The 24,671-nt window shown below is 38.7% G+C and overlaps 1 pseudogene; it reads right to left on the reverse strand.

The window, feature by feature from the left end:
• The window catches only part of LOC130866212 (60S ribosomal protein L24-like), a 60,311-nt pseudogene that overhangs the window by 32,784 nt on the left and 2,856 nt on the right, over positions 1–24,671 (reverse strand).

Here is a 24,671-nt window from a genome sequence, read left to right on the forward strand (position 1 = left end):
CACAAAACATACAGAATAAAGAAAGAATATTAAGAGCTGCAAAGGAAAAAGGTCAAGTTACCTATAAAGGTAAACCTATCAGACTTACACCTGATTTCTCTATGGAAACCATGAAAGCCAGAAGGTCCTGGATAGATATACTGCAGAAACTACGAGACCATGGATGCAAGCCCAGACTTCTATACCCAGCCAAGCTTTCGTTCACTATAAATGGAGAAAACAAAATTTTCCAGGATAAAAACAAATTTAAACAATACGTAGCCACAAATCCAGCCCTTCAGAAAGTAATTGAAGGAAAATCACAAACCAAGGAGTCCAACAATGCCCACAATAACTCAGACATCTAATGACCCTTCACCAGCACAACTTGAAGAAGGGAAACACACAAACTCTACTACCAAAGGAAAGAAGGAAAGAAAGGAAAAATGACTGGAGTTAACAACCACTGGTCATTAATATCACTTAATATCAATGGACTCAACTCACCTATAAAGAGGCACAGGCTAAGAGATTGGATACGAAAACAGGATCCAACATTCTGCTGCTTACAAGAAACACACCTCAACCACAAAGACAGACATCTACTCAGAGTAAAGGGCTGGGAAAAGGTTTATCAAGCAAACGGACCTAAGAAACAAGCAGGTGTGGCCATACTAATTTCTAAGAAAGTTGACTTCAAACTAAAATCAATCAAAAGAGATGGAGATGGACATTTTTTACTCATAACAGGAACAATTCACCAGGATGAAGTCTCAATCCTGAATATCTATGCCCCTAATATAAAAGCACCCACTTATGTAAAAGAAACGTTACTAAAACTCAAGGCAGTCATCAAACCACACACACTAATAGTAGGAGATTTCAACACTCCTCTCTCACCAATGGACAGGTCAATCAGACAGAAACCTAACAGAGAAATAAGAGGATTAAGGGAGGTAATGAATCAAATGGACTTAACAGACATCTATAGAACATTCCACTCAAATAAGAAAGAATATACCTTCTTCTCTGCAGCTCATGGAACCTTCTCGAAAATAGACCACATACTCGGTAACAAAGCAAACTTACACAGTTACAAAAAAATATCGGTAACCACCTGTGTCTTATCAGATCACCATGGATTAAAGTTAGAATTCAACAACAATGCTATCCCCAGAAAGCCTATGAACTCATGGAAATTGGACAGTCAACTACTGAACCACACCTGGATCAAGGAAGAAATAAAGAAAGAAATTAAAGTCTTTCTTGAATTCAATGAAAACGAAGACTCATCATACTCAAACCTATGGGACACTATGAAAGCAGTGCTAAGAGGAAAGTTCATAGCATTAAGTGCCCACATAAAGAAAACGGAGAAAGCACACATTGGAGACCTAATAGCCCACCTTAAAGCTTTAGAAAGAAAAGAAGCAGACTCACCTAGGAGAAGTAGAAGACTGGAAATAATCAAATTGAGGGCTGAAATCAACAAAATAGAAACACAGAAAACAATCCAAAGAATCAATGAAACAAAAAGCTGGTTCTTGGAGAAAATCAATAAGATTGATAAACCCCTATCCAAACTAATCAAACGGCGGAGAGAGAATACGCAAATTAACAAAATCAGAAACGAAAAGGGAGACATAACCACAGACACAGACGAAATTCAGAGAATCATTAGATCTTACTACAAAAACCTGTATGCCACAAAATTGGAAAATGTAAAAGAAATGGACACTTTTTTAGATAAGTACCATATACCAAAGTTAAACCAGGACCAGGTGAACAATCTAAATAGACCCGTTAGTCGCGAAGAATTAGAAGTTGTTATAAAAAACCTTCCCACCAAAAAAAGCCCAGGTCCAGACGGCTTTAATGCAGAATTCTACCAGAACTTCCAAGAAGACCTAATACCTATACTCCTTAATGTATTTCACAATATTGAAACAGAGAAGTCATTGCCAAATTCCTTTTATGAAGCTGAAGTTACTCTGATACCAAAACCACACAAAGACACAACCAAGAAAGAGAACTACAGGCCAATCTCACTCATGAACATCGACGCAAAAATACTCAATAAAATACTGGCAAACCGAATCCAAGAACACATTAGAAAAATTATCCATTATGATCAAGTAGGCTTCATCCCAGAGATGCAGGGCTGGTTCAACATACGAAAATCTATCAATGTAATCCATCATATAAATAATCTGAAAGAAAAAAACCATATGATCATTTCATTAGATGCGGAAAAAGCATTTGACAAAATTCAACATCCCTTTATGATAAAGGTCTTAGAGAGATTAGGAATACAAGGGTCGTTCCTAAATATAATAAAAGCTATTTATAGCAAGCCGTCAGCTAACATCAAATTAAATGGAGAGAAACTCAAAGCTATTCCACTAAAATCAGGAACACGACAAGGTTGTCCACTCTCTCCATACCTCTTTAATATAGTGCTTGAAATTCTAGCAATAGCAATAAGACAACATAAGGGGATCAAAGGGATTCAAATCGGAAAGGAAGAAGTTAAACTTTCATTATTTGCAGACGATATGATAGTGTACATAAGCGACCCCAAAAACTCCAGCAAAGAACTCCTTCAGCTGATAAACACCTTTAGTAGCGTTGCAGGATACAAGATCAATTCCAAAAAATCAGTTGCCCTCCTATACACAAAGGATAAGGAAGCAGAGATGGAAATCAGAGAAGCATCACCCTTCACGATAGCCACAAATAGCATAAAATATCTTGGGGTAACCCTAACCAAGGAAGTAAAGGATCTATTTGACAAGAACTTTAAGTCAATGAAGAAAGAAATTGAGGAGGATACCAGAAAATGGAAGGATCTCCCTTGCTCTTGGATAGGGAGGATCAACATAGTAAAAATGGCAATTCTACCAAGGGCAATTTATAGATTCAATGCAATCCCCATTAAAATCCCATCAAAATTCTTCACAGATCTTGAGAGGACAATAATCAACTTTATATGGAGAAACAAAAAACCCAGGATAGCCAAAACAATCTTATATAATAAAGGATCGTCTGGAGGCATTACCATCCCTGACCTCAAACTCTATTACAGAGCCTCAGTATTGAAAACAGCTTGGTATTGGCATAAAAACAGAGAAGTCGATCAATGGAACCGAGTAGAAGACCCTGATTTTAACCCACAAACTTATGAACACCTAATTTTTGATAAAGGAGCTAAAAGTATTCAATGGAAAAAAGAGAGCATCTTCAACAAATGGTGCTGGCAGAACTGGTTGTCAACGTGTAGAAGAATGAAAATAGATCCATATCTATCACCATGCACAAAACTCAAGTCCAAATGGATTAAAGACCTCAATATTAGTCTGAACACACTGAACCTGATAGAAGAAAAAGTTGGAAGTACTCTACAACATATGGGTACAGGAGATCACTTCCTACGTTTATCCCCAGCAGCACAGACATTAAGGGCAACATTGAATAAATGGGACCTCCTGAAACTGAGTAGCTTCTGTAAAGCAAAGGACACTGTCACTAAGACAAAAAGGCAACCCACTGACTGGGAGAAGATCTTCACCAACCCTGCAACAGACAAAGGTCTGATCACCAAAATATATAAAGAACTCAAGAAACTAAACTTTAAAATGCTAATGAACCCAATAAAAAAATGGGGCACTGATCTGAACAGAGAATTCTCAACAGAAGAAATTCAAATGGCCAAAAGACACCTAAGGTCATGCTCAACCTCCTTAGCGATAAGGGAAATGCAAATTAAAACAACTTTGAGATACCATCTTACACCTGTCAGAATGGCTAAAATCAAAAACACCAATGATAGCCTTTGCTGGAGAGGTTGTGGAGAAAGAGGCACACTCATTCATTGCTGGTGGGAATGCAAACTTGTGCAACCACTTTGGAAATCAGTGTGGCGATTTCTCAGGAAATTAGGGATCAACCTACCCCAAGATCCAGTAATACCACTATTGGGAATATACCCAAGAGATGCCACATCAAATGACAAAAGTATCTGTTCAACTATGTTCATAGCAGCATTGTTTGTAATAGCCAAAACCTGGAAACAACCTAGATGCCCTTCAATGGAGGAATGGATGAAGAAAGTGTGGAATATATACATATTAGAGTACTACTCAGCAGTAAAAAACAATGACTTCTCGAATTTTGCGTGCAAATGGATGGAAATAGAAAACACTATCCTGAGTGAGGTATCCCAGACCCAAAAAGAGGAACATGGGATGTACTCACTCATAATCGGTTTCTAGCCATAAGTAAAAGACATTAAGCATATAATGTGCGATCCTATAGAAGTTAAATAAGAAAGTGAACCCAAAGAAAATCATATAGTCATCCGCATGGAGAGGGGGAAGTAGACAAGATTGCAGGGCAAAAAATGGGAACTTGCGGGTGAGGTGGCATGGGGCAAAGGGGAAATGGGATGAGAAATATGAGAAGGGGAGGATGGGAGGAGCTCGGGGGATTGGGATGGTTGGGATATAGGAAGGATGGATACGGGAGCAGCGAAGTATATATCCTATCTAAGGGAGCCATCTTAGGGTTGGCAAGAGACTTGACTCTAGAGGGGTTCGCAGGTGTCCAGGAATATGTCCCCAGCTGGTACCTTGGGCAACTAAGGAGAGGGAACCTGAAATGACCCTATCCTATACTGATGAATATCTTGCATATCACCTTAGAACCTTCATCTGGCGATGGATCAAGGTAGAGACAGAGTCTCAATTTGGAGCAACGGTCTGAGCTCTTAAGGTCCAAATGAGGAGCAGAAGGAGGGAGAACAAGAGCAAAAAATCAGGACCACGAGGGATGCACCCACCCACTGTGACAGTGGAACTGATTTATTAGGAGCCCACCAAGGCCAGCTGGTCTGGGACTGAATAAGCATGGGTTGATTCCGGACTCTCTGAGCATGGCGGTCAATGAAGACTGATGAGAAGCCAAGGACAATGGCACTAGGTTTCAATCCTAATACATGAACTGGCTTTGTGGGAGCTTAGCCTGTTTAGAAGCTCACCTTCCTGGACGTAGATAGAAGACCTTCGTCTTCCCGCAGGGCAGAGAATTTGGACTGCTCTTCAGTATCGAGAGGGAGGGGGAATGGTGTGGGGGGAGGAGAAGAGGAGTGGGGATAGGGGGAGGGGAGTGGGGGGAGGGGGCAATATTTAGGAGGAGGGGAGGGAAATGGGAAACGGGGAGCAGGTGGAAATTTTAATTAAAAAAGAATAAAAAATAAAGAAAAAAAAAAATAAAAAAAAAAAAAAAAAAAAAAAAAAAGAAAGGCACCCTCTTGTCCCACCAGCTACACAGTCCACTAGAGGGTCCACTCTGAATGCATAGACGGAGTGCGTATCCACTACAGACAGAAGGCAAGCTCGGATGCAGGCAGGTTGTCTTCTTGAACGGTCCATAGTCTCTGACTGGTCCCTTCTGTATCCACATTGCTCCTATGCTGTGGAGATCAGAGTCCTTGTTCCCTGTCTAATTACATACTTGCTCAAGTGTCACATGAAGAATGACCTTCTTTCATTGTGTCACGAAGGGTGCTATTTTCTTTTTTTTTTTTTTTTTTTTTTTTTTGGTTTTTCGAGACAGGGTTTCTCTGTGGCTTTGGAGCCTGTCCTGGAACTAGCTCTTGTAGATCAGGCTGGTCTTGAACTCACAGAGATCTGCCTGCCTCTGCCTCCCAAGTGCTGGGATTAAAGGCGTGCGCCACCATCGCCCGGCGAAGGGTGCTATTTTCTTCCAGCTCTCAGCAAAACTCTTGCTAGCAATTTCTTATTCTTCTGGGCTGCACTTCTTTGATGAAATCCGCCTAACCCTTTAGTACAAAGGCAGTACCCACGTTGGTGCCCATTTGAGGGTGGAACTGCCTTGGAAAGTGGGGTACGGACACTGCTGGCAGAACTTCTCTGTGCTTTTCGGCAGCTAGGCTCATATGTCCACAGATTAACCTTTGCATGCCCCTTCTGCACAACTAGCTATGGCAAACACCCTTTTAGAATTAAACTGAAAGGTATACATTCACACATATGTTCATAAATATTTGATAGATACATCAGAGACTCTTAGACTTTTTCCACTCACGACCCTTTTGTGTCCAGGAAAATTCCACGCAACCTTTATTATATAGGTAGATAAAATGTATCAATAAACATGTTCTGATAATACATAAATTCATAAATTTATTTTAAAACAATTCCTCAGTATGTGTATCATTTTACAATTTCTAAAGAACACAAGTTTGCCGATCAGAAGGACATATCTTTTTATTTTACGTGCACAAACTGTAGCTAAATGTTTGACAATGCGGGACATACAGCATCCCAATGTTTTTCAGAGCAAATAAACTTTTGTCATTTTCTAATTGTCTGCTGAGAATCCACCTCACATAAGTACATAGGACAAAAGCAGTGTATTGGGCCATTTCAAACGTCTGTCCTAATCCCAAAGCAAAATTCATTAGAGATTTTTATAATGCTCAAGTCAACAACTCAAATAGAATTTTTTAAAAAGTCTAGCATTTTAAAACAGCACACCCCCAAAGATATACTAATTTGATATATAATGCTGAGGAATGAAATGACAGTAAGAAAATCTTTAAAGTCTTCATTTTTCAAATGAAACCATTGGTGTTTCTATCAGAGCAAAATGAACAAACTACCACAATTCAAAGCACAGTCATCTCAAATCAGAGCCAATGTGCTTCAGGCAACCATCACTGGTGTTGTTTATCACAAAGGTGTGTAAAGTGCATACGCAGGATGTCCAGGCTGGGGCTGAAAAGACTCTATGGGCAAGAGCTGTCAGAAACACTGGTGATCCCTTACATGCTTAATCTTGAGGGTTTTTTTTATATTTTAAGCATTCAGAAATATTTTGCTTTTGCTGTTTCTTTCCACGAAACCCTTTGAAACCCTTTTCAGTTATGTGATCTTATACGCTGTCATGATCCACAATTTTACAAGCAGTGATTCAGATGATAGAGACAGGTAGATCCACATAGATAAATGATTGATAGATATACAGCTAAATCAATCATTGTTAGATTGACAAATAGGTTGGTAGAGGATAAAGAATAATAATTTGGAGAGCTATTGCACAAACAAACAAGTGCACATACAACAAGAAACGTAGACCAAATATGGATAAACTTGCAGCTGAAAATACTGTGACTATAAAGGACATAATACCGCCTATATATATACCTTTAAAGAGACCTCACAGTGAGCAGACTCCTCCTAGATGTGCAAACCGCGGTTCTGAAGTGAAAGCGTGGTATGGCCGAACACATTCAAAAGCATTATTGATGCCAGTGGGCTCGTGAAAGTTTTGACCTGCCCATCCTCATTGCTTCTGTTTTCACAATTTTATCTATTTCAGGAGCCACGTTTGCTGTTCCAAAACTAGTGTGCAGACATCCTAAGATTCACACACTCTACAGGTTGCAATGGGGTGTGCTGTGCCCCTTATCAGTGGATGGAGCATGCTCACTCAGTAGGCACTGCACTTGGACCATATGAGCTGTGTCCTAGGCAACTGGGTAGGTACATTCAGAGACTAGGAATACACCCCGTTTCTTCTTGTCCCCTCTGTCACAAACACACTTACACTCACCCTCTGTGTCTAGTTTCTGTCTCATTCCTCATACCTGGACTGTGTCACCCTGTCTAATATCTGGCCGTTAATACAGTATTCGGATCATGTGTCCATTCTTTACTTCAAACTATGCATCCTGAACCACCCTGTATCTTGAGATAAAACTGAGGCTCTCTGTGAACAATATCAGTTCAACTACTCTAGGTCCACTGTGGGCTAAAGGAGTCCAGTCATCCTATTTTTAAAGACTCCAGTCGGGGAAAGAAAGCTCTTCTTCAATACTTTCCTCACCAGTGTGAAGTTTGCTCGTTCTCTCTCTCTCTCTCTCTCTCTCTCTCTCTCTCTCTCTCTCTCTCTCTCTCTCCCTCTCCCTTTTTCTCCCACCTCCCTCTCTGTCTCTCACACACACGCCATAATTAAATTACTCCATAAAAAACCCAAGATTTATTTATGTGATGAAGTTTTTTGTTGGTTTTGGTTTTGGTTTTCTGTCATCCTAGAGTCTGTGATACCTGCTAAAGGTTAAAACATATACCAGGCCTGGCATTTTTAATACCCTTGGAAGATTTCAATGAGGAAGTGGAACCTTGGAACTGGCTTGCAGGGAGAGTATCTAGGACACCAGGCCCATATGTGGGTCTGCTTCTGTGCTCAGAATTAAGCCTCTATTTCTGTCACCAAGTTCTCCTTAATTTTGTCGCACTTCTTTTTTCGTAAAAAGTACAGTCAAATGAGTCCAATTTTTAGTACAAATTATTTGTACAAAGAGGCTGAAGACAGTCTAATTGCTGCTCATTCAGGCAACGTGGTTTCTTAGGAAGGGAACTGGGGAGCCAGCATTGATTAGGCACCTGGACGTGTCAGAGGATCACAGACATTATCTTAATTTCCCCAACAACCATAGAAGACCATTATTATGACTCCCAATTTACTGAGAGGCAAATTATGCAAGGTCACGGATCTATTAGCAGCACAGCCATGATTCAAAACTAAATCTCTCTCATACTTCATTTTGAGTATTTTTTACACTCTGTTTACAGAAGACTTGCTACAGTCAAAGAGACCTGAGTTCTGCCCTCATTAAAATTCTCAGATCCAGGAGATTCTTATTTTGGGGGGTTAGATTCAGGTTATTTGCTTCTCCTCCTAATCATCATTCTGGGCTCTGGCTGTTTCTTATTTTCTCCATTGTTCATTGTCTATGTGTCAATCATCACATGCCTTGCATCTTTTCTTTGATGTTTCCATCATTGTATCAAATTCACAATTACTACCTAGTGTGTATTAGTGCTTCTGAAATTGGAGAATTAGGTGTTTTAACATTTTGTCAGCTGTCATTTTCATTCACGCTAAAGGATAATTTTTATCAATAATGCTTTTAGTTTTAATTTTTGACACTTAATTTTTTATTAATTTTTGAACACTAACATATTTTTATTTTAATCCTTAAACTTATTTCTTTTATTTTTGATATTATAATTACATCATATCCCCCTTCCCTTTCCTTCCTTCAAATTCTCCCATATACTCCTCTTGGTCCTTTCAAATCCATGACCTCCTTTTTCATTAAGTGCTGTGTTATATGTATATACATAATATATAATATATACATATTCCTAAACATGTATGTGCAGCCTGCTCAGTCCATATACTGTTACTTGCATGTGTGTTTTCAGGTCCGACCATTTGGTATTGGATAGCCTAGCAGTGAGCACTCCCCTAGGTAAAGCTGTCTCTCCCACTCCCAACATTCCTGGGTTGCCAACAGTTGCTAGTGTACAGCTGAGGCCTCATGAGTTTTCCCGAAGCTTGTCTACTGCTATTGTTCTTGTTCAGCTCCTGGTTAGGCAGGCATGTTGGCCAGACTTTGTGGGTGTAGCTTTTGCCATTACTAGGATACACAATCTCACAGCAAACTCCCTTTCCCTGACTGTTACAACTCCCACACCATGGAGATGTTACACTGTTGTCTTCATTGTTTTAGTTTAATGACATAGAAAGTTGTCAAAGAGGAACTCAGGCACACATACTGCATTTTCTGACTCCCAAATTCCCTCCATTGAGTTATTCTGAACCTTCACTAAAATGATATGCCCCACCTATACTTGCATTATGAAAATTGGTGATTCCCCCCAAAGTCTGAGAAATCGTTAGAGTATAAACGGGAAAATCACTAAGGTGTCACGACACCGTGTGGCGTGAAGAACTCACTTGGATGTGGCAAGAGGTCAGCTGCTGTTGGAGGCAGCATGCTCAGGAAGTAAGCACCTGAAGTGTATAAACCACTTAGAGGCACAAACATGGAAAGCCTTTTTTATTACATAGATGACAGAACAACGAGCCGAGAACAGTATGCCAGAGATGTGTGCCTGGTGAACCTCAGCCATACACCAATGATAGTGGTGTCCACCAAATGGTTTCTTTTTATTTGACAAGAACTGAGTTCCTTGATTTGTGCCATTGGACTTGATGTTGGAATGTAGTAGTAAATAAAGATAGCAAAATCTCACCCCTGTGGAGTTATAGTCCAATGAGGGTGGTGTCCTTATAACTTAAGAATAAAGACCATCATAGAGCCACCAATATGAGCAAAGTATAAAGGAAGGGGTTGACCTAGCATGACAGACCCTATCTAGAGGAGCCTAACATAAACTGGGAGAGACAAAGAATGCCCCTTCGAGAAGACAAAAGTTGGCTTGAATTTCATGAGGAATTATCAACTGCTTTCTCCTCTATTGTCTTTTATTTTCCTTGTGCTTATTCTTCAATATTATTGACTTTATAATAGTTTTTAAAACATTGAAAGTAAGCTAGTAGGTGTTAGGTTGAAAGTAAGCTAGTAGGTGTTAGGGTACTAGTTAATGATGCAATAGAGTCAGAGGACAAACTCTGCTACCTGAAGCCACCCACATTCATCTATGAACCATCCCAGGCTCTCAGTGGTTCCTGACAGCTGGCATGTGTTCGCTCTTCCCTGAGGGCTGTCTCTCAAGTTCAGCTGATCCAGACTGGATGTGGCTAGGGACCCCACTTCACACTAGACTGGCTTCATTCTTCCTGCTTCCCTGTAAGGCAGCAAGAGGATGATGGCAGGATGGCTATTTCCTGGTATCTCGTCCTTCTTGGATCTGCAGACTATTTGAGCCTGTTTTCCACATAACAATGTAAAAAGATGCAAAAAAAGGAATAAGAAATATGAGGGGTCTATTAAGTCCTTGTCGATTCCAAATTTGCACAGCTATAGTTCTTGCCCTGATTCCACTGATCAGAACAAATCAATGGCTAACCTCAAAGCCAAGGAGAAGAGAAGCATAATCTGCCACTTAAGGGGCTGCACCAGGAATGCTGATGGAGAAGGGCAAAGTGCTGGAGTTAGTGATTTGACCTCTGCAACTGCTATACATTTCACTAATAGACATATACCTTACAGGATTGCGTGTCTGCAATATGTCCTATTGAAATAATTGGCCTCAATAATTCATGGAAGCATGGTTTAAATATGTGCCGAGTATACGACTTCTGATTGGTAATAATGGCTCACCTTCAAATGATAGATTCCTAAATTAGCAGTTATTTGCTGTTAGTGTAAGTAACACAACTTCTAAGCAGGTTGTCACTGTTCTTGGACTTATAAAAAATACTGGTTATGCATTGAGGAGAATACTAGGACATATGAGAGACAAAGAAAAGGCATCCAAGTTTGAAAATGTATCTGATTTTATGTATCAATACCCTGGACAAAGTTAGGAAGCACCAAGTGTGTGTATGCATTCCCTGAGGACAAGGACAATGTGGTAGACATGTGATGGATGCCAGAAATGTAGAATGTTGTTTGACACAGGCTATGCTATACAACCAGTCAGCTAGATCACTATGGAACTCAGGAAAGAAATTACTGTCATTCGAAACGTTAGCCTCTGGCACATACAGAATTTGTATAAGCTGAAATTATATTTGAGAGCGACCAAACAGAGGAATTGGAGTGAGAAAGTGCACACAGTTAGTTTTCATGTCTTAACCAAAAACCACAGGGAACTGACTGCCTAGAGTAGAAGATGACAGCAAAATAGGTAGTCATATGTAGTGCATATTGTGAGCTGGGGACTCTTGGAGTCTTTTACATAAACACTGATGTCATGGAAGGTACCACTTAAATAAATGTTATACAGCTGGTGAATATTTTTCCAATGATATAAACTAGTCTGCTCAAACAAGCAGAGTAATGACTTTAATAGCTAACCTTTGGTTATTCATATGACTCTGGTAGTGTACTAAAGACTGTGTTATATAAATTTACTTAAAAGTTCATGGCTGTAACTTTCATGATCAATTACACCCAAATAACTCTTGTAAGAGGAGGAAAAAGTAGAAAGGAATCAGCTCTATTGGCATACAACCAAACATGGGGTGAGGATGGCCACACAACAGTGACCAGTGCGTGATGTATTTGTCAGGGAGAGAATGGGGCAAGGAAAGAAAGGGAAGAGGAAGAGAGAGAGGGAGGAAGCAAGGGAGAGACAGATAAACAGAGAGACAGAGATGACAGGGGGATAAAGAGACAGAAATAGAGAGATTCCGGTGACTAGGCTAATCAAGTTATGATGTTGAGAAGCTTTATAGTCTTCGTTCAACTAGGCAGGAAACCAGGAGAGCCCATCTGGTTACTGGGTAGCACATGAAGTCGACACACAAGTAAACACAGGAGTACAAAGAGATTTGACCCTATTCCAAGTTTTCAGTCAAAGACTATTGCTGAGTAGCTGTGTGACCTTGGGAAACCCGTCGACCTTTCTAAACCCAGGAAGCTGGCATGAGTTTGCTGATATCAGATAACATATACCAACATAGTGCTGGACCCGTACTAGATGAATACAATACTCTGGCTTCTAGCTAAATACATATTTTTCTAATCACTTTAAAGTTTAATTGTATGCAACATGGGCCTATTTGAATCCCTATGGCATTGTGGTAGCCAAGAAAACATCATGAAAGAAAAACTCCATGGCAACTCCTTGTATATGATCCAAATGAAAGGGATTTGGGAGGGGTTGGGAGTGGGACAGTGGAAATCAAGCCCACACCCTCATATAAGCCACATGCTAGGCTAATACTCTACTGCAATGTACCCCCAGCTCTTAGAAAAAAAAATTCTTTAATTGACATGAATTCCAACTGTCTCCCAAGTCATCTAACCTTTTGAAAAACTAAAGAACTACTCAGGAGATCTCCCCAAGAGGCAAAAGAAGTAGGTGTTTACACTTAAGAATATTGAAAAGAGCCAATAGCACTGGGAGTTACATATTTAATAGCACTCTCTCATTTAAGAGCAAAATAAAAAAAACACACTGCAAGTCAAATTAGAGTTTCTGATCAAAGGAGAGGTCTAGGCTAGAACTGCATTTTTAGTTAATAGCTAAGCAGTACAGAAAGGATATATCTAGGAAAAAAGTAAGAGTTTTTAGTTTAAAAGTGGGAATCAGACTAAGTCAACCAATATTGAATATTTGACCTTTATAAAAAAGCATTTGTGTGTGTGTGTATGTGTGTGTGCGTGCATGCACACGCGCGCACACGCAGAGAACCAAAGGGGTCAGAAGAGGGACTTGGGTCCTCTGGAACCAGAGCTACAGGTGATGTGAGATGCTCAACCTGGGTGTTAGAAGCAGAACTCAGTCATCTGAACGAGCAGCAAACAGAGTCATCGCCCAGCCCCTCATATTTGATCTTTTCAGACTGTGTGGAGACAAAAGAGAAAATGCCAGAAATGGAGTGAGTAACAAGGCTGTGTGTGCGGACTAACAGCTGCCACACTGTTGCCTGGACACCACGTAGATGCCGGGGGGAGCTTCACAGCTGGACATAACTGCAGAAGCCAGGAGGTCTGCTGAAGGCTCCCACTTGGCAGGTGACAAACTGAAATCACAAAGGTCAAACTCAGTCACATGGAGACAGCAGACACTGGGACCTGAAGAGAAAGGGCATCCACATGCCTGAACGCATGCCTGGTCCAATTCTCACAACGCATCTACTAAGCACACTTAAAGAGTAAGAATAGTTAATATAATTTATAGTACCTAAGCAAATACCACCTTGTGACCTCATGTAAATCATTTGATTGCTCTTGGCCTCATTATCACAACTATAAAGTACCAATAACCAAAATACTTCATAGATTCGTAATAAGATTCAATAAAATAATGGATGTAAAATATCTATAAATTATCTAATGCAAGGTCACAAGGTGTTTTGTTAGCCTAGACTATTTTGGTTTGATTTTGTTTGAGACAGAGTTTTACCATGTAGCCCGGGCTGGCCTGGAACTCAGAGAGATCCACTTACTTCTGCCTCCCAAGTGATGGGACTAAAGGCGTGTGCCATCATATCCAACTCTGGACAGTTTTTTAAGAAATTTTTGAAAATAGTTTAAATTTCCCAAATCACTACTTTTCATATAAAGTCTAGGGTTTGGGTTTATGTTTAGAATTGAGAGAGTGTGGCAGGTCATAATTTACCTTTTCCCGCAGCCATGATTAACCAGGTAAGGATCACTACCTCACCACGCTACACGTTTGTTCAGTCTCTGACATTTCTGACAAATGACATGTCAGGATACAATCCTGGCCCTTGTTGATATATGAGACAGGCATTCATGAGTCAAGGCTTTAATTGAAGATCAAATTTTATTATAATTTATACACTTGAACCTTGACGCTTAACGTAGATTGATACACACTTTTCATGGACTCAAGTAGAATGCAATTAACATAAAATGAAATATAACAATTAAATGGCTGAACATAAAGAGGCACTTTTAAAAACTGTTCTTGTAAGAATAATTTCTGAGCATTACCACCCAGCTTTATATTCACTGAAGATTAATCTATGTATAAAAGAATGAGACACTGGCATGCCTTGCTCCTCCAAGTTTAGGAGTTAAATGTTGTTCATGAATGATGGAAGAATTTTCTCACAAACATTCAAGGAATCAATCAAGGTGCCAGCATGTCTTCAGCTCAATAGTGCTATCTCCTAGTTTCAAACAGCTAGGAGGCCAGCATGAGACCCATTGATGAGAAATGTAAAAAACAGAAAGGAAAAATTGCTCGTCTTTTCAAGCTGCAAGATTGCTGGTTTCTATGTTTCCGTGTAAAGTTGATACTTGAAAAATATCTTCCTGAAGAATAAATGAAATGAACTTTTACAGTGTAAAAAAATATTACCAAGTGTCTATAAACTTGGACTGCATGGTCAACGAACTTGATCAAAACATATCAAAACAATGCTTCATTTTCTAGCAGATGATGCATCTAGAAAAGCAATACAAAACTCAAATGACGACCTCCTTAATCCACGTTTGGGTGACTGGAGTTCACTATAAAGGCGCAGTAACAGTAGACATGTGGAAGACCCAACTTGTCAGCAGTAAAGAAGTCCTTCCTCCTCTGGTCATCCAAGGGAAATATCAAGAAACCAGAAGAAAACATTGGATACCGTTCCATAAATTATTTATTTACTGGCACTAAATATCCTGTTTAATTTCTCCCTTTGCACTGGAGGAGTAAAAGGCCCAATGGTCCCATTATATGAATGACTAATGAGGAAGCCACTTCTGCTAGTCCATCTCAGGAATTGGGGAGGAACTAAACAAAAACCCTATTTTAAGTTATTAAGAGATGTTTGTCATCAAGACATGTGTGACTAGTCCTGACTGGTATAGATATGTAAGATGGAGCTTCTTAGCTGACTGTCTGAGTTTAAGGAATTTAGCAGAGATTGTATTTTATTTATTTATTTCTTATTTGTTGATATTGGACAATCTCCAAGATGGAAAGTATGCCACGATATAAGGAAGTAGCCATTCTGATACATACATAAACAAGAATAGTTAGCTTTGTTCCATTGAAGTCCAGCAGCCTATGGAAAGAGGGCAGTATTAGCGAGGCTGTGTTGTATGTAGCTACCTCATGGTCAGTCTAGCAACTCCTAGGTCATGCCCCAAAGAACTGAAAAGAAGACCTCAAAGGCATAGTGTGGTAGTAGCCACAGCTGCCATCGCTCACAGTATCCAAGATGTAGAAACAACCTACATGTCTGACAAAAGACGAGTAGGCTAACACAATGTGGTATACACACACAATGAAATATTCTTCCTTGACATTAAGAAAATTCTTCAACGTGCAACAACATGAACTGTGTTTAAGATATTATGCTAGGCAAAATAAACCCATTCAGAATGGTGAGCAGCACACAATTCCATTAACATGAGGAATTTAAAACATTCAAACTCATAAAGTCAGAGAGTAGAGTGGTAATTACCAGTGACTAGAGGAGAGAGAAATGGAAAATTCCTAATTATGGAAAACAGATAAATCTTTCATCTTAAAATTCAAATAAGAGGCTATTCTACCCTTTGTTTCATTCATTAAATGATCAGGTCACTGACTATTGACTTGAAATGTCACCTTTTCCTTGACATAAATTCCAATGTATTTTAACATGTTTCTTGCCTTTCTGATTTTTATATATGATTTGTTTTCTTATCAGGACTACATTATGTTATTATAAATGTATGATGTAATATTTGGTAGTGAAAGTTCCCATATGAAATTCTTTCTCAAAATATTCTGGAACATTCTTGTCCATTTATTCTGCTAGTCGGGTTTAGAAACAGTAGCAAGACTTTAAAAGAAAAGCTAGTCTAGATTAGTATTAGAATTATATTAAGCATATAAATTTATTTTGCCAAAAATTACAGCCATGAAATAGTTGGTCTCCTGGGCCCCCCTTTGGTATTAAATTCTAAGTCATTTTATTCCAATTCAAGACTATTTTTGTCAATGTTCAAACTTAAATTAAAATTTCCCAGGGAATATTTATTTCACAGACCTGTCTACAGCCTGAATGTACTTGCCCACTGTTATTTACTTCTTATTACAAAAAAAAATCAATAGATAACTACAATAATCATACAGTTGTATATGGCATCATTTAGGTTGGCTCAGCATGTTCTGATCATCAAAATTCAGATTCCATGTTCTTTGAACTTGATATGTGTCTTAGTTAGGGTTTCTATTGCTGTGACAAAACATCAGAACCAAAAAGCAAGTTGGGGAGGGAAGGGTTTATATGGCTTACACTTCAGCATTGCTGTTCATCACTGAAGGAAGTCAGGACAGGAACTCAACCAGGACAGGATCATGGAGACAGGAGTTGATACAGAGGCAATGGAGGAGTGCTGCTTACTGGCTTGCTTCTCCTGGCTTACCCAACCTGCTTTCTTATAGAAAGAAGCCAGGACCACCAGGGATGGCACCACCTACAATGGGTAAAGCCCTCCCCCATTGATCACTAGATGAGAAAATGCCTTACACCTGGATCTCATGGAGGCATTTCCTCAACTGGAGCTCCCTCCTCTCTGATGACTCTAGCTTGTGTCAAGTTGACACAAAACCAGCCAGTACAATATGTAAAGAACTGATCAGATTAAACATCTAAGTCCAAGTGATTGAGCATTTCTTAATTTGGAGGATTTTAAAAATTACTTTTGGTCTCTTTATCGTTTTTCCTTTACACTGTGAAGCTGAAGTTCTTTGGAGAAGTTAACCTTGGCCTCACTAAAACATGGTGAGTACGCATGCTGGAATGTTGTACTGAAGAACCAAAACCATTCTGAGCTATCATGAGTCCTTGAGAAAACAGCCGTTCACTCTCAACCTCTGAACACAGTCTGACTTTCTGTTCTGATTATTTGCTTGCTTCCTTACTTGGTTTTGACACAGGGTTGTTGTTGCTGCTGTTGTTATTGTTGTTGTTGTTGCCCAAACTTCTTTTAAACTCATGATCCTACTGCTTCAGCCTCTCAAAAGTATGGTTGCATGTGTGCACCCGCATGTGCAGTCCCATATGGCTAATTTTCTCATAATACCGAGTGAACCCCTTAGATTGTATTAAACTTAGAAAACCTTTAGCCTTCACCAACTCTAAAGGTAAGAATGATATAAAATAATGCATGAAGCCTGTAGGAATGATTAGCCCCTTTGCTCTAGCTAGCCTGCCCAAAGTTCCCACCAATGCGTTTGTCAAAATTTTGATTTATGGCTTTCTTTGCTCTTTGGCTACAAAAGTTCACGTCATCTCTTCTACAGCAGAAGATGTCATTACATTCCCAAGCCATGGTAGCTCATATTTGACTTAAAATAAACTGTTTTATTATTTCCTTCATAGCAGGGCTGTTACTCTACATTAGTTACGTGAAATGGGTAGTGTTCTTCTGTTTTGAGTTTCTCATGATTACTGTTGTATTTCTTTCCCATAATCCTATGTAGTATATAAATCACTATAAGAGTTTCCCATCATGCAACCTGGGCCACATTTGATTTATGCCAAGTCAGAAAACTCTGACTTGTAGTTAGTAATCCAGAATGAGATATAGAGCAGACACAACTTTCCTGATGAATACCTGTTATTGCTACCTCTATAAAAAGAACTTCCTAAGAACTGGGTGCACAAAAGCCCAAGAATGAATTAACTGTCTGCTTCCTAAATACTTCAAATCCTTCATCTTCTTTGTGGGTATTTGACTTCATGTGTGCAATGCCATCAAGTTTTGGACCACTATCATCAAGGCAGGGCTTCCTACAGAGTATTCTGTCCAATGTGCACACATAAAGGTATTTCGGTGAATAGGTTTGATCAAGTCAGATCAAGTGAAACATCTTTCTTAAAGGATAATTTCTCAAGTGCTTAAAAAGTATGAAGTGGGAAATCTTAGGACAGAAATGGATTTTATCACACACACCCCAACAATTGATACAGAATTCTTTTTAATTCTTTCAGATATCACTAACGGTTCAGGGAATATTTCCAAGATCAATAAGTATAGAAGTCATTCTCTCCATATTAGAAAGTTCCCTATTTTCCCACAGAAAGACAGCTCTAATTCAGAACCAAAATTCTTTACCTACAGAAAATACAGATATAATTATACATTGCTGGATTCATTAATAAGTTTTATCTCTGAGCTCTGTTCTTAGTCCGGCCACTTCTTAGCTATGTGTGTAAATTTGTAAATTACTCAGTTATCCGCAGTGTTTGCATCTGCATGGCAAAGGAAGCCATTGCTTTCTCATACAGTTTGTCTATTAACAAGTAATGGACATAAAGGGGACTTTTGAAACTGTAAAAATGGTGTTTATATGTCATCATAAACTACCTATTTATCTTAATTTAAAAAATAGACATTTACCCTGGAAAGCTGTATTAGATAACATGAGATAAATTATTATATTATATTAATATTATTAATAACATATTGTATATATTAATAAACTCTATAAGGAACATTAAGAGTACACTTTTAAATCTGGCTGTTGTTCTATTATTACTCCACTCTAGCCCAGAAGTCAGTATCCTTACTATATTTATCCTATTTCATTAATGTATGTGTTCTACTAATAGCTGGGCTCATTATATTTTATTAATTTCCAAAAATTCAGAATAACAGTGAAAATATAGGAATATTTGTCTTTTATCCATGTATCTACTTATCTGAGCCAGAGACTGATTGTGTTAACCAAGGTCCCCATAATCTTACAGTTTCGTATTGTTCAAAACTCTAAAGACTCTTGAGACTCTGGGAAATCTCTTCAGTATGAGCCCCTGTCAAATCAAACAGCAAGTTTCATAGTACCGACAGACAATAGTACAAAGAAAGCAATCCTATTCAGAAAGGGAAGAATTTAGACAACACTAGGAAACACTGTAACACAGCAGGGCCAAAACCCATCAGGGCAAATACCAAACCCTAAAGCTTCATGCCCAATAACCAGGGCCTGCGGTGACATCACCTGGGCACCCATTGAACTTTAAATTAAGAAAGTTCATATTAAGAAAGCCCTTCCTCTAGCCGGGCAGTGGTGGTGTACACTGGTAATGCCAGCACTCAGGAGGCAAAGGCAGGCAGGTTTCTGGGAGTTCAAGGCCAGCCTAGACTACTAAGCAAGTTCCAGGACAGCCAGAGCTGTTACACAGAGAAACCCTGTCTTAAAAAAAACTAAAAGGAAAAAATAACAAAGGAGAAAGAGAGGAGAGAGACAGAGAAAGGAAACAGGGAAGGAAGGAGGGAGGGAGGGAGAGGAAGGGAGTGAAGAAGGGAAAGAAAGCCCTGTAACATGTGGGCTCACTGCTGGGCCAGCTGCACTCGGTACCTATGCTTCTTCAGTGGACTTCACACTTTCCTAATATCTACATCTAGAGGACTCCACTGCAACTGAGACTTCACCTTCATAACGCCACACACTCAGGAGGTCCGCACAAGGAATGTAACATTTCTGCACATTTCTGGACCTCCGCCACTTTTTAGAATACTGGCACGCATTTCCATCCACCCCGTAATTCTTTCATTTTGCAAGCTTGGAAATCAGCCTTGCATGAAAAATGTCAAGTTCTGCTGCCAGCTCAGCAAGCAGCCTACCCCTTCGACCATAGCCATAGCAGCTTTATATAACCTCCTTACCTGAATCTGGGGGAAAATATGTCCTTGTGTAGGCATCCTTGAACACAGCACACTGGAGACTGTCTTTTCAGGAACACTCCTTTTAAACAGATGTTTTTTAAAGGGATTTTTCTATTCATATCCTAGAGTCCTGGCTGGAGAGGTCTCTCTGTTAAGGCCCCTTTTCTGTTGTCCTACGGAGAAGTGACAAGTTCCTCTATTTTTGTGCTGATTTATTTAACAGCACAATCTATTTATCAAGCTTTATCTATAGTTACTTTGTATGCAACTTTCAACTCCTTCATACTCTCTTCTTTCTCAAACTGCACATTCTCACTTTTCTTTTTTTCTTTCTTTTCTTTTATTTTATTGAGTTATACATTTTTCTCTGCTCCACTCCCTGCCTCTCCCCTCCCCCTTCAACCTTCCTCCAAGGTCCCCATGCTCCCAATTTACTCAGGAGATCTTGTCTTTTTCTACTACCTATGTAGTTTAGATCCATGTGTGTCTCTCTTAGGGTCCTCATTGTTGTCTAGGTTCTCTGGGATTGTGATTTGTGGGCTGATTTTCTTTGCTTTATGTTTAAAAACCACCTATGAGCGAGTACATATGAATATTGTCTTTCTAGGTCTGAGTTACCTCCCTCAATATGATGTTTTCTAGCTCCATCCATTTGCCTGCAAATTTCAAGATGTTATTATTTTTTTCTGCTATATAGTACTCCATTGTGTAAATGTACCACATTTTCCTTATCAGTCCTTCCATTGAGGGACATTTAGGTTGTTTCCAGGTTCTGACTATGACAAACAAAGCTGCTATGAACATAGTTGAGCACATGTCCTTGTGGCAAAATTGAGCATCCTTTGGATATATACCCAAAAGTGGTATTGCTGGGTCTTGAGGAAACTTGTTTCCTAATTTTCTGAGAAATCACCATAGTAACATCCAATGGGGCTGTACCAGCTTGCATTCCCACCAGCAATGCAGGAGTATTCTTTTTACCCCACAACCTCTTCAGCATAAGTTGTCATCGGTGATTTTATCTTGGCCATTCTTACAGGTGTAAGACAGAATCTCAGAGTTGTTTTGATTTGCATTTCTGTGATGACTAAGGATGTTGAGCATTTCCTCAAGTGTCCTTCACCCATTTTAGATTCATCTGTTGAAAGTCCTCTGTCTAGATCTGTACTCCATTTTTTGTTGGATTATTTGTTCTTTTGATGATCAATTTCTTGATTTCTTTGCATATTTTGGAGATCAGATCTCTGTCTGATGTGGGGTTAGTGAAGATCTTTTCCATTCTGTAGGCTGTCATTTTGACTTGTTGACTGTGTCCTTTGCTTTACAGAAGCTTCTCAATTTCAGGAGGTCCCATTTATTAATTGTTTCTCTCAGTGTCTCTGCTGCTGGGGTTATATTTAAGAAGTGGTCTCCTGTGCTAATATGTTCAAGTGTACTTCCCACTTTCTCTTCTATGAGGTTCAGTGTAGGTGGCTTTATGTTGAGGTCTTTGATCCATTTGGACATGAATTTTGTGCATGGTGATGGATGTGGATCTATTTTCATTTTTCTACGCGTTGCTATCCAGTTATGCCAGCACCATTTGTTAAATATGCTTTCTTTTTTCCACTTGATATTTTTTGCTTCTTTGTCAAAAAATTAGGTGTTTTAAGGTGTGTGGATTAATATCCGGGTCTTCAATTCAGGCCCATTGGTCTTTCTGTCTGTTTTTATGCCAATACCAGGCTGTCATCAGACTGTAGCTCTGTAGTAGAGTTTGAAGTCAGAGATTGTGATGCTTCCAGAAGTTCTTTTATTGTGCACGATTGTTTTGGCCATTCTGGTTTTTTGCTTTTCCACATGAAGTTGAGTACTGTTCTTTCAAGGTCTGTGAAGAATTTTTCTGGGATTTGGATGGGCATTGTATTAAATCTGTAGATTGCTTTTCGTAAGATTGCCATTTTTAGTATATTAATTCTACCTACCCAAGAGCATGGGAGATCTTTCCACTTTCTGGTGTCTTCTTCAATTTCTTTCTTCAAAGATTTAAAGTTCTTGTCATACAAGTCTTCCACTTGTTAGGTTTGAGTTACTCCGAGATTTTTTTATGCTATGTATGGCTATTGTGAGGGGTGATGTTTCTCTGATTTCTTTTCAGCCCTTTCTGTGTAAAGAAGGGCTACTGTTTTTTGTTTTGTTTTGTTTTGTTTTGTTTTAGTTAATCTTATATCCTACTACATTACTGAAAGTGTTTATGAGTTGTAGAAGTTCCTTGGTAGAATTTTGGGGTCGCTTATGTAAACTATCATATCATCAGCAAATAGTGAGAGTTTGACGTCTTCTTTTCTGATTTGTATCCTCTTGATCTTTTTTGTTGTTGCTGTTATCTTATTACTCTAGCTAGGACCTCAAGAACTATATTAAATAGATATAGAGAGAGTGGAAAATCTTATCTTGTTCCTGATTTCAGTGGGATTGCTGTGAGTTTCTCTCCATTTAGTTTGATGTTGGCTGTTGGCTTGCTATATATTGCCTTTATTATGTTTAGGTATGTTCCTTGTATCCCTGCACTCTCCAAGACTTTTATCATGAAGGGATGTTGTATTTTGTCAAAAGATTTTTCAGCATCTAATGACATGATCATGTGGTTTTTATTTTTCAATTTGTTTATATGGTGGATTACGTGGACATATTTTCATATGTTGAATCATCCCTACATCTGTGGGCTGAAGCCGACTTGATCATGGTGGATGATGGTTCTGATGTGTTCTTGAATTCGATTTGCCAGTGTTTTATTTAGTATTTTTGTATCAATGTTCATGAGTGAGATTGGCCTGTAATTCTCTTTCTTAGTAATCTCTTTCTGTGGTTTGTGTATCAGGGTAATTGTAGCCTCATAAAAAAGAGTTTGGCAATGTTTCTTCTGTTTCTATTGTGTGGAACAATTTGAGGAGTATTGGTATTAGTTCTTTGAAAGACTTGTACAATTCTGAGCTGAAACCATCTGGTCCTGAGCTTTTCTTGGTTAGGAGACTTTTGATGATTGTTTCTACTTCTTTAGCAGTTATAGGTCTATTTAATTTGCTTATCTGGTCTTGATTTTATTTTAGTAAGTGATATTTATCCAGAAAATTGTCTGTTTCCTTTAAATTTTCCAATTTTGTAGAGTACAGGTTTTCAAAATATTACCTGAGGATTCTCTGGATTTTCTCCATGTCTGTTGTTATGTCCCCATTTTCATTTCTGATTTTGTTAATTTAGATATTCTCTCTCTGCCTTTTGGTTAGTTTGGATAAAGGTTTGACTATTTTGTTGATTTTCTCAAAGAATCAATTATTTGTCTCCTTGATTCTTTATATTGTTTTCTTTGTTTCTATTTTGTTGATTTTAGCTCTCAATTTGATTATTTCCTGCCGTCTATTTCTCTTGGGTGAGTTTGCTTTTTTTTGTTCTAAAGCTTGCAAATGTTCTGTTAATTCACTAGTGTGAGATTTTTCCAGCTTCTTTATGTAGGTATTTAGTGCTATGAACTTTCCTCTTAACACTGCTTTCATTGTATCCCATAAATCTGAGTATGTTGTGTGTTCATTTTCATTGAATTTTAGCAAGTATTTAATTTCTCCCTTTATTTCTTTTTTGACCCATTGAATTTCCACGTGTTTGTGGGCTTTCTAGAATTAGTGTTGATGCTGAATTCTAATTTTAAGCCATGGTGATCTGATAAGATACATGGGTCTATTCCAATATTTGTATCTGTTGAGGTTTGCTTTTTCACTGAGTATGTGGTCAATTTTTGAGAAAGTTCCATGAGGTGCTGAGAAGGTATATTCTTTTCTGTTTGGATGGAATATTCTATAGATGTCTGTTAAGTCCATTTGAGTCATAACATCTGTTAGTTCCCTTATTTCTCTGTTCATTTTTTGTCTGACTGACCTGTCCAGTGATGCAAGGGGAGTGTTGAAGTCTCCCATTATTAGTGTGTGTGGTTTAATGTATGATTTAAGCTTTAGAAGTGTTTCTTTTACATATGAGGGTGCCCTTGTATTTGGGGCATAGATGTTCAGCATTGAGATTTCCTTTTGATGGATTTTTCCTGTGATAAATATGAAATGTCCTTCTTTGTCTCTTTTGATTGATTTTAGTTTGAAGTCTATTTTGTTAGATATTAGGATAGCTACACAAGCTTGTTTCTTAGGTTCATCTAATTGGAAATTTTTTTCACAACCCTTTACTCTGAAGTGATGTCTGTCTTTAAGGTTGAGGTGCTTTTCTTGTATGCAGCAGAAGAATGGATTCTGTTTTCGTATCCAGTCTGTTATCCTGAGTCGTTTTATAGATGAATCGAGACCATTCATATTAAGGAATATTAATGACAAGTGAATGCTATCTCCTGTTAATTTAGTTTTCATTGTTGGTGATGTTAATTTGTGTGTTTTTCCCTTCTTTGGGATTTGCTGCTGAGATCACCAATTGTCCGTTTTTTGTTGTTGTTGTTGTTGTTGTTGTTGTTGTTGTTAATGTAGCCAATATCCTTGGGTTGGAGTATTTCTTCTAGTATTTTGTTTAGGGCTAGGTTTATGGC

This window comes from Chionomys nivalis, chromosome 25, assembly GCF_950005125.1.
Source record: "Chionomys nivalis chromosome 25, mChiNiv1.1, whole genome shotgun sequence".
Lineage (NCBI taxonomy): Eukaryota > Metazoa > Chordata > Mammalia > Rodentia > Cricetidae > Chionomys > Chionomys nivalis.